The sequence below is a fragment of the Ursus arctos genome, unplaced genomic scaffold (assembly GCF_023065955.2).
Source record: "Ursus arctos isolate Adak ecotype North America unplaced genomic scaffold, UrsArc2.0 scaffold_4, whole genome shotgun sequence".
NCBI lineage: Eukaryota > Metazoa > Chordata > Mammalia > Carnivora > Ursidae > Ursus > Ursus arctos.
In genome coordinates this window covers 38,939,961-38,951,165 of record NW_026623056.1, presented here as the reverse complement: position 1 = coordinate 38,951,165, position 11,205 = coordinate 38,939,961, and the positions used below count along the sequence as shown (strand labels likewise).

Below are 11,205 nucleotides of genomic sequence, written 5' to 3'. Positions count from 1 at the left end.
ACTTTCTAGTTTGGGGCTGAGTTCCAGATGAATGAGGTCACGATATTAATAATAGTCAGCATTTGTTGATCATTATAATGCTAACTATGCTAAGCATTTTAGGTACATTATCTCATTTACTTCTCACCACTACTCTCGGCGGTAACCATTTTAGTCACTGCAGGGGAGACTGAGCCTTTCATTCCTTGCCCAAGGTGCCCGAGTTCATTGTCCGCAGAGCTGACATCACAAGGCCTGGCTGACTCCAGAGCCCAGGCTCCTGTCACAGAAGGTATGGTAGCAGCTTCTTAGCCCTTCGTTGCCATCGAAAGTACTTTTAAATGGCCCAGTCCTCAGAGTGGACACTGGATCCCTTTGGTGAAGAAGGTAAAGGTGGGGTAAGAAGAAGGGAGGAAAAGAAATTAGTAACCAAGAATCTAGCTGTTTAAAAACTTTGAAAAGATAGCAGTACTGGAAACAGCACTGTTTTCTACAGTAGATCCTTAATAAGCGTGTGCTAAGTGTTTCAGTAACAACAACAACTACAACACGGTTTCCCCAAACTGCCTAAAGAAAGAAAACTTTCTTAGAGAAGTCTTCTTCCTTCTATATCCTGAGACCCCCTCATCTCCTGTGCTGAATCTGGCTCCTCACGCACAGCACAGCCAGCCAGGAAACATCTCTCATAGCACATGAAGCTGTAGGATTTGAAGGACATAATTTCTCTCTCTTTAGACAATCTCTTAGGAATTGTCTACTCTGCATTTTGAAGAATTCTTGTGTTTGGTGACCAGACATCTGAAGAAATGCTAATGATCTCTCCAGACATCTGTAGGTGTTCATTGCTCAGGAGCTTAAGCTCACAATGGGAGCCATACTGTGCACACAAAAGAAGAAGGCAGAGCATCTGGGCTAAGAGGCATGGCATGGAGAAAATGTGCCTGTTCTGTGAGGGAGCAGAGCCCAGAATCTAGCAAGGTTGCAGACCTACCCAGCTGAGAAGTCCTCAAACAGAAAAGGTTGCTGGGCCTTGGCACATATTTTGCAATGGGTTGTGGTGTGAGGGATGTTTGGAACAACTGTAAACAGGAACTGCTGTGTCCTTATTAGGAATAATCCCTTCTCTAGGCAGAGAAGTGGCTGCTGACGCTGTGCTTGTGACCCCCTTCCTCTCTCCAGGCCCCAGCCTGTCCTCCCCATTGCTCCTGTAAGAAGCCACTGAGGCTGTTCTATGGTCGCTCTTGGAGATTGCTGCTCGACAGGGCCCAAGAAAAGAAAAAGCCAGAGATTCCATCTGGCTGGGTCCACCTTGATCCCAGCTGCTCACAAGAGCTGTTTATTCCCACCAACACTGAGCCTAGTGTAGCCCTCCTCCCTACAGGGTGGCCTTAAGAGCTGTCCAGCAGGCCTGGCAAATTTTGTCAAAGCCAGAACACTGGGCAGGACTTCAGGGGGTGGGTCTGGGTGCTCGGCAGCCTGGATTTGGAGAGGCAAGAGCTCAGCAGAAGGTAGAGGCTTATGAAACAAGCAGATTGGTGCCTCAGCTTCCTTGATGGGAAGTGCATATAATCTGTCAGGCCTCAGTGCCAGAGGTCACTGCCCCAGGGTCACTTTGATCCAGTATCACACATACATAGGTAGTTAAAAGTGTAGGCTGTGGCAACAGGCAATATGGGGCAAAATTCTGGCTCTGCCTCTTTCGAGACGCATGTTACTGGGGATTAAAGTAAGACTTGGCAAAGAGCTAAGTGAGAGGAAACAAAGAGCCTTTTAGAAGTCCAGGCAGAGGCCAAACTGCCTCAGAGGAGGTGAAGGTCGTCTATAAAAATTGGAGATTTAGGAGACTGAGCAGATTTAAAGATGAATATGAAGGCAGTTTTTCTCATTTTGAGTTTCAAGAGCTACTGAAATAATCAAATGAAAATGCCAAGTAGGAAGGATGAAAAAATGAAATGGAGTTTAGGAGATTGGTTAGAACTAGATTTTCTTCATCATTGATCCATGCATGACCCTCCTTTATTTCATGTATTTTACCTTTAACAATATAACAAACACTATGAACCTGTAGCCCAACTAACCGTTACCAGTAACTCACACCTCCTCAGGGGCCGGTGCACATCCATGTCCTAAGCTTCTCCCTCAGAGGAAGCCGGGATCTGGAGTCTTTGTCTATAATGCCTTTGCTTTGTTTTCTGTTTTATTACATATACATTCTTGTCTAAAAGATAAACTGATTTTGCTTGTTTTTGAACTTTATAAAGAGGTAATGCTATGATGTCTGTTGGAACTTGCTTTTGTCACTCAACCGTAGATCGAAACACGTTATGTGTAGCCGAGTATCATTACGTTTCACTACTTTGTAACATTCCATTGTGTGAAAATTCAGTTTATATTATCTATTGTCATTGGGCATATGAGTATTTCTAGAGGTTTTTTTTTTGCTCTTCTGAACAGTGAACTATGAACATTTTCTCATGTGTCTCCTGGTACATATGTGTAAGAGTTACTGTGGGGCTTATACTAGGAGTGGAATTGCTGGGTCATACAGCATACAGATGTTCAACTCTTCAAGATAATGCCGGAGTATTTTTCAAAGTAGTTGTGCTAATGAGATGAAGATTCGAGAGGTATCATCATGGCAACTATTAGTCATAGGAGCAGATGAGTTTGTCCAGGGAGATAGTGTAAAGCAAGGAAATAAAAGAGGATTGAGGTCTGATTCATAGAAACATGTACATTCAAGTATATGCAGGAGGAAGAGGAGCCAGACAAGGAAACAGAAACGGATGGTCAGAGGGGAGGAAGCACAACTAGGAAAGAAGAGAATCAAGCACTCCGAAAGAGAAGAGTTCCTTAAAGACTGGGTAACCAACATCAAAGAATGCTTCAGAGATGAGAAGAATAAAGGTAAAGAAAAGGTCGATCTTTAAGAAAGCTGTTTGTGGCTCTGTTAACTGCTGAGGGTTGATGCCAGATTTCAAGAGATTTACGGGTAAATGTGGGGTGGGTGGTAGAGAAAAATACTGCTATTATAAATACCATTTGGGCAAGTTTGACAGTTGAGGAGTAGATGTAGGAAGTTAGAGGAGAAAGCAGAGCTGAAACATGATTTTTAATTTGTAATTTTTTTTAAGGATGGTGAAGACTTGACATGTTTACAGATTCAGAAGTAGAAACCAATGGAGAGGAAGAGATTGAAGAAGTGAGAGGTTCACTGTAGAGTTAAGTCCTTTAAGGATCGGGAAAGGATAGAATCTAAAGCACAGGTTTATTCTTACCAACTCTGTTTCTCTGAGAGAGGAAAAAAATTTTTTAAAGGCTTTAAAATACATAAAAAATTATTGCCATCATGGCAACTGACATTTTTTGAGTGCACCATGTAAAAGATCCTTTCCTAAGCACATATTAACTATCTTACTTAATTCTCAGAATATCTCTATGGCATGGGTACTTTTTATCACCTCTATTATAATTTCCATTTTACAGAAGAGGAAATCCAGGCTTAGCGATACGACTAGACCAGGCAAGCTGATTGAGGCCATGTGCTCTGAATTCTTACACACAAGCTGAGAATTAGGAAAGTGGAACAAGCTTATGTGAGATGGCAAAAGCTTAGGGCTGAAGGATCAGAGATGTAAGAGGAGTGGAAGAGGCTCAGACTAGGCACCATTGGTAATATGACAAGGAATTGGGGGAAGAGGAAAGAGAAGTAAACATATGGGGCTCCTACTGTGTTTTAGCCTAAGCGCTAGGCCCTTTACATACATTGACTTATTTCAGTAGAAATAAATAAAAAGATAACTAAGAAGTAGCAAGGGCCCAGTGGGGATTAGAAAGCACCCAAGTGTAATGAACTACGCAGTCTGGATTTTCTCCAGTATGCTCAAATGCCAGGAGCAGGAATATGAAGACCATGCGGTTGAGCAAGGGTTGGGGATATACATTGTTGAAGCCAAAAGGCAATAGGGTGGATGAGGTCAAAGAGAATCCTTCCTGGCTCGTGTGGGGGGCCTCTTGGGGAAAAAGACAAATAAGGTCGTGGAGGCAGATGAACTGAAAGAGGGGGAAAGATCAAGGGACTCAAGTTCACAAAGGGGGACAGAGCCAGTTCAGCATTGGCCTGAGTGGGAGAGAGGTGGCAAATGAGAGCTTTAGGCACAGGGACTTTCCTGATTGGGATCTTAGAGATTGACAGCTGAGTGCTGAGCTGTTTGCGGTGTGGTCACTGGGATGGGGCTGACAGAGACAAGAATGTAGAAGAAGGCCACTGGGACTGAGAAACCAGAAAGTTGGGCTATACATAACACTTTCCATTTTATGTTATCTCATAATCTTCATAACCATCGTTGGGGTCGGTGTTACCAGAGACATTACATTGATGACCAACCTGAGACTCCCCTAACTGGGAAGAAGTGCTGGGATTTGAATTGAATCTTCTGTGCCTGTAACTCCCACTTACCATTCAAGACTCAGTTCATATGTCATCTGTTAAAACTGAGCCAGGTATCCTTCTGGGATGTCATGAATCTTTCTATTACGTAGTATCAAAGTTGCTCATTTATCTGTCTTTCATTAATATATAGGAAGATGACTATGTCTTTCTTTACTTCCAGTGCCTGGCACCATTTCTGGTCCAGAATGGGCTCAATAAAAGTTTATGTAATTAATGTGTTTGAAAACAGTAGCCTGGGCCCAGAGACATACCAAGCCAGGAGTCTCCATTTCCAACATTTGGACTTAAAGTCTTGATAAGTTTAGCTTGAGGGGGGGAAAAAAAGATTCCCTATAAAAATAAGATGAATGTGGTAGAGGCTAATAGAAGGGCAGCCAAGAGAAGCAATGAAGAGGGGGTCTGGAAAGGGGTGGGCTTATCTAGATAGGAATGCATTAATTAATTAATCAAAAGCCCTAGTTTTCTGGGAGGCCACCAGATACAACTCTAGTTTATCCTACCTCCATCACTCCCCTCCTCACCCTAGCCCAACCCCAAAAGAAAGTAGAAAGGGTATTCCCCCTCCTCGAAACCCCCTCCACTACCTGCTCACAACAGCCTTGCTTCATTCCATTCTTCACACCAACCTTTCCTTTTGCCCCCCCAGCTCCTCCCCTCACATGCTTCCCCCTCTGCTACATGTACACACACACACACACACACACACACACACACACCCATGTCATTCCATCCCCAGATGAACATCTCTGCTTGCTCTCTCCCTGGCTGTAGCTCCTTGCTTTCCCAGACTGAGAGAAGAGAAAGCCTGTTTTCAGTTAAGCTTTGGTCACACACAGATGCCTTTTCCATTACTCTTGTTTTTCCTCTTGAAGTGTAACATTTCTAATTAACTCTCCACAGGGGAGGAGGCCCTGCGTTAATCACCCCCACATGAGGGGGCAGGGTCCTTGGAGGCCAGCCCCCAGTGGCCTACTGCTGAGCCCTGAGCAGGCTGCAACAGAGCTTCCTTCGCTTTGGGGTGGGGATGGTGACCCTGTGGACACAGTTCGAGGGCATGTCACAGGTTTGCCCACCTCTGTGGCTAAGGTCTGTGAAATGGACACTCTTCCAAGCTCCTTTACTGAGCTTCTGACAGCCTGAAGACACCAAATTAACCTTGTCTGTGTCAGGACATGGAATTTATCTTGGTTTATCTTAGAACCTAGGGGAAGAGTTAGAAAACAAGGACCGTAATTGACTTGTGAAAAATCAAAAAGATCTCCTCATAGATCTCTACTTTTGTACATACCTCTAAAGCACAATTTCCCCCACAAGTTATAGTAGGTATAACTGAAAATGTTAAGGAGTCCCTCTGTCCCCTACAGAGAGTTTATATCACTGCCCACGTGATAGAAGAGAAGACACAAAGTTGCTTTGAAATCTGGATGCTGAGCGGTTGACTTCGCTCAATCATTAGACCCCATGGATCAGCCACACACACAAGAAATTCAAATTTGGCCCTCAAGAAAATGAAAGACACATTTCATAGATTCTAAAGTTTGGCCACGGTTGTAAAAACTACAAGTGCTTAGCTTGTGAATGTCAAGCATTGGTTGTGATAAGTCCTTGGTGTGATTTTTATGAACTACAGTAGGCCAGGAGTTGTGCTGGGAGCTTGGCAGTCCCTGTGAAGCTTGCCAGGTGGGTAATTCCATGATTTTGGGTTAGACCCGGGACCGCCATCTGTCCAGAGGGCCTGGACTCTACCTCTTAGCCTAGTTGGCGCTGCACTTCAGGAATCCTTGATACTGGGTGGCATGGGCCGGAGAGTCACCTGACTGATTCTGGGGCTGGGAAGGGAAATGAAGCAGTACCCCGTCAGCAGCAGGAAGAATGAAAGCAATGGAAGTGGAGTGTGGGAACAGCAGGCGGGTAGGAGGAATTAGTTTGACTGGAGGGACTGGAGAGTCTTGTCAGATTTGAGGCCCAGAGAACTCTGACAAGTGAAGGACACATGCTGTTTATAATCGTTAGTTAAGTAGGCTTGATTACACCCTAAAAGCTCTGGGGCCCCTTCTCCCAGGCACCTGTGTCCAATTATCTAAGGGCCCATCTTCCTAGAAGAGAAGCGGCATCTGGCTCGGATTCCCAGCCTGACTTTTCTCTCTCCTCTTTCTGACATGATTTTAAAGGAATACAGGTGCTGGAGGGGGCGCTGGCTATTGACATAGACCCTCTAGAAATATGTCACTGTGTTCTATTTTACGTCTGCCTGAAGTTGGATCAACAGCCACTTATTCTTCTGTACAGTTCACCCTGCAACAATGTCTGTACAACAAGATGCTAATTTTTCCCCAGCTTTATTGAGATATAATTAACATAACATTGTGTAAGTTTAAAGTGTACAGTGTAGTAGTTTGATATATGTATATATTGTGAAATGATGATCAAGATAAGGTTCGTTAAGGCTATTCATCACCTCACATAGTTACATTTGTGTATATTGTGAGAACTTTTATTTACTCTCTTAGAAGCTTTCAGGTATGCGATACAACAGTGTTAACTGTAGTCGCCATGCTGTACATTAGATCCGCAGGACTTACTCGTCTTCTAATTGGCAGTTTGGACCTTTGACCACCTTCACGCGTTCCGCCTCCATCATCCCCACCCCCATGCCCAGGCGACCATCAGTCTACTCTGTTTCTATGAATTCAGTTTTTCAGATTCCCATGTAAGTGAGATTATACACTATTTGTCTTTCCCTGACATATTTCATTCAGCATAATGCCTTTAAGATTCATCATCCACATTGTCTTAAATGGCGGGATTTCCTTCTTTCTATGGCTGAATAATATTCCAGCATGTATGTGTGTATACCCCATTTTCTCCATTCATCTGTAGACAGACTCAGGGTGCTTCTGTGTCTTGGCTATTGTGAATAATGCTGCTATGAACACAGGCATGCAGATCTCTCTTCAAGATAATGATTTCATTTCCTTCATTTTTTAAAAGATTTTATTCATTTATTTGAGAGAGAGAGAGAGAGCATGAGCAGGAGCAGGGGCAGGGGCAGAAGGAGAAGCAGACTCCCCGCTGAGCAGGGAGGCCCAACATAGGGCTTGATCCCGCACCCTGAGATCATGACCTGAGCCAAAGGCAGCCACTTAACTGACTGAGTCACCCAGGTGCCCGCCCCCCTTATTTTCTTTCTTTTTTTCTTTTTTCATTTCCTTTAAGAAATTTTTTTTTTGAAGATTTTATTTATTTATTCGACAGAGATAGAGACAGCCAGCGAGAGAGGGAACACAAGCAGGGGGAGTGGGAGAGGAAGAAGCAGACTCATAGTGGAAGAGCCTGATGTGGGGCTCGATCCCATAACGCCGGGATCACGCCCTGAGCTGAAGGCAGACACTTAACCGCTGTGCCACCCAGGCGCCCCTCATTTCCTTTAGATATATACCCAGAAGTAGGATTGCTGGATCATTTGGTAGTTCTATTTTTAATTTTTTAAGGAACTTCCATACTGTTTTCCAGAGTGGCTGCACCAATTTATATTCCCACCAACAGTGCACAAGGGTTCCCTTTTCTCCACATCTTCACCAACACTTGTTATCTCTTGTCTTTTTGATAATAGCCATTCTGACAGGTATGGGGTGATATCTCATTGTGGTTTTGATTTGCATGATTTGATGATTAGTGATGTTGAGTACCTTTTCTTGTAACTGTTGGCCATTTGTATATCTTCTTTGGAAAAAAGTTCAGGTTCTTTGCCTATTTAAAAAATCAGATTTTTGTTTTTGCTTTTTGTTCTTTTTGGCTATTGAATTATACGACTTCCTTATACATTTTGGATATTAACCCCTTATCAGATATGTGATTTGGAAATATTCTCTCCCATTCTGTAGGTTGCCTTTTCATTTTGTTGATAGTTTTCTGTCCTGAGTAGAAAGAAGCTCTTGAGTTTAATGTAGTCCCACTTGTTTAATTTGTTTTGGGTACTTGTGCTTTCGGGGTCATATCCAAAAAAATGATTACTAAGACCAATGTCAAGGAGCTTTTTCTCTCTGTGCTAGGAGTTTTATGGTCTCAGGTCTTATATTTAAGTCTTTAATTCATTTCAGTTCATTTGTATGAGTGGTATAAAATAAGGGTCCAATTTCATTCTTTTGTATGTGGATTATTTTAAGGATATAAAGGTGATTTGGGCAACATACAGTGCATATTCATTGTGTTCAGATCACAGGAACAGGCCCTTTGAAACAAAATAGAAAAATAGAGTCTTAGATGTCAGGGTGCAAATTTTCCAAATGAAAAGGCAGAATTCACCCATGTGGAAAATATAATTAGATGCTTAAATATGGAGACTACTTGGGGAGGGGATCTGGATCTTCTCTTGATATGCTAGTTAGAGAGAGGTTCTCTGAAATGATACATTGAAACAAACACCTAAAGAATAAAAAGAGCCCACCTTGAAAAGAACAGGTAGAAATTCTTTCCAGGAGAGAAGCCAGAATGTGCAAGGTTCCTGAGGTGGAACACGTTTGTTCAAGGAAGTGAATGATCACTGTGACTAAAGCTTGTTTTCCAAAACAAAATGAGAAAATATTACATATAAAATTTTGTTTACTGCATTTTCACTTAATATAAAAATGCCTTTTCTTTATTTTTTAAATATAGGTTTAATGACTTCTTCCAGTCTATAAATATAATATAATATGCATAACTATACCCTTCAAAAATGAGTGTTTCTACCTTTTTGCTTTTACAAATAATGGCAGCATAGGCAGCTTTATACATAAATACATAAATATGCATATATACATAAATATTTGCCTGAACTTTTTACTTTTCTTTAGGAAACATTGCCAACAGCGGAACAACTATTTGGTGGATAAACATTTCAAAACCAAATTTCTCTCCAGAAAGTTGGCCTATGCTACTCTTTCATCAGTAGTATATGGAGTCCATTCCAGAGGCAGTAATAATTTGAGCAGGATTTTAAAATGTTAACTATAAATAGAAATCCCCTATTGTTAACTTTAAATTACTAAGAAATGTTAGGGTAAAAGTTGCTTCAAAATACATAAACTTGGGGTACCTGGTAGCTCAGTAAGTTAAGCGTCTGCCCTTAGTTCAGGTCATGATCTCAGGGTCCTGGGTTTGAGCCCCTCACGCCTCACGTAGGGCTCCATGCTCAGCGAGGAGCCTGCTTCTCCCTCTCCCTCTTCCCCTACCCCCAGCCCCACATCATGCATGCACTCTCTCTCAAATAAATAAATAAATAAATCTTTTTTAAAAACTACATTCAAATATATGTAAAAATCTGTATAATATAAAAGTGGTATCTAAAATCAATACATGGCATTGGGAAAATTGTTTATTTGGAAAAAAAAATTATCTCCTTACCTCATACCATATACTGAAATACATTCCATGTGGATTAAAGAGGCAAACGTAAACAAAAAAGGTAGACCATAAAAGAAACTCTAAGAAAATATACGGTATATTTATATCATAGAGGAGGAAAAGCAAAAAAGCCAAGAAAGAAAACAGAACAGAAAAAATTAGTGGATCTAATTGCATACAGATTCAAAACTCTTCTATTTCAAAAGTCCCATCAACATAAGTTCATCCTCTGAGAATAAAATAGATACACTAGGAGGTTTCTGAACAGAAACAGTTAACATGCAGTAAACGCTTGCCAGGCACCGGCTAAGTACTTAATTTGCTTTTTATCATGTATTCCTGCAAGGTGGATGTTATTACTATCAGCCCCTGGCTCAGAGGTGCTGGGGTCGGCAGCAGTAAGTTGGGTTGAATGAGGTGGTTATCAGTCAAACACCTGTCACCTCACCCAGGACATTTACTGACCTCCAGACTCTGCTCACTCTCCCTTTGCAAAGCTTCTTCGGACCTAAGCCTGGACTGCTTGGCAGTCACCTGCTGATCGATGGCAGCAGAATAGCACATCGTCATCTCATTTGTCCCGAGGCCAAAGACTGCTGTTTTTTGGACACTCTCCCCCTCTGACTCTCTCCTCTACTATCTAAGCCAATCCAGGAAAAGTCACCATAGAAAAAGAAAATATTATTAGAGCTTGTATCACAGACCTAGGGATTGTCTCCACTGAGCTGAGACAGAAAACTAATATGTTTATCAAGAAAGATTACACTTGTCTGCAAAGAGTCTCTTTCAGACTGAAGGATAAACAGAGGGAGTTGCTGGCTGCCCTCTGGGCTGGGCCCTGCGCGGGCTGTCTGCACAGAGCTGGTGGTATGTGTGTGCTCTGTCCACCTCTGGAGCAAACAGGCTGCTGACTGCATCCAGCTTCCAGTCCTGCTCCAGAGAGGCCCAGACTCTCAGCCACAGGCATCTTCCTCCACGTTGTTTTCTTATAAGATGATATTCAAGGATGATTAAGGGGATAGAATGAAATGATTTCTCAGAAAAGATTTAAAAGGCTAAATATGTATAGTATAATTAAACAATGACTAACACTGGCCCCTCTGCTCCCTGGGAACTCTGTTGGGCCAAAGCATTGTTTAGGCTGGCCTACAGGCCAGTGATCAGGAGACGGCTCACCCCCACGTGGCCTCCATCCATCAGCCGCCTCGTCCCCATTTACTTGTAGAAAGAACACAAACCCAGACCTGGGTTCAAATTCGGATGCCACTTACTAGTTGTGTGGTCTTTACCAAAATCCTTGACCTAAAACTTGATCCTCAATTTCAGTGTCATTATCTGTAAAATGGGGATGTTTTCTACCTGTTGGAAATGTTTCAAGGATTAGTGAT

General features: G+C 42.4%; 1 protein-coding gene across 1 annotated transcript in view; it reads left to right on the top strand.

Annotated features, from left to right (window-relative positions):
* Window positions 1-2,744: 2,744 nt before the first annotated feature.
* Window positions 2,745-11,205, top strand: part of BOC (BOC cell adhesion associated, oncogene regulated) — a 101,883-nt gene continuing 93,422 nt past the window's right edge. The window contains exon 1 of the mRNA XM_057306752.1: window positions 2,745-2,886. The gene's annotated coding sequence lies outside the window, so the exon portion shown is untranslated. The remainder of the gene's footprint in view (window positions 2,887-11,205) is intronic.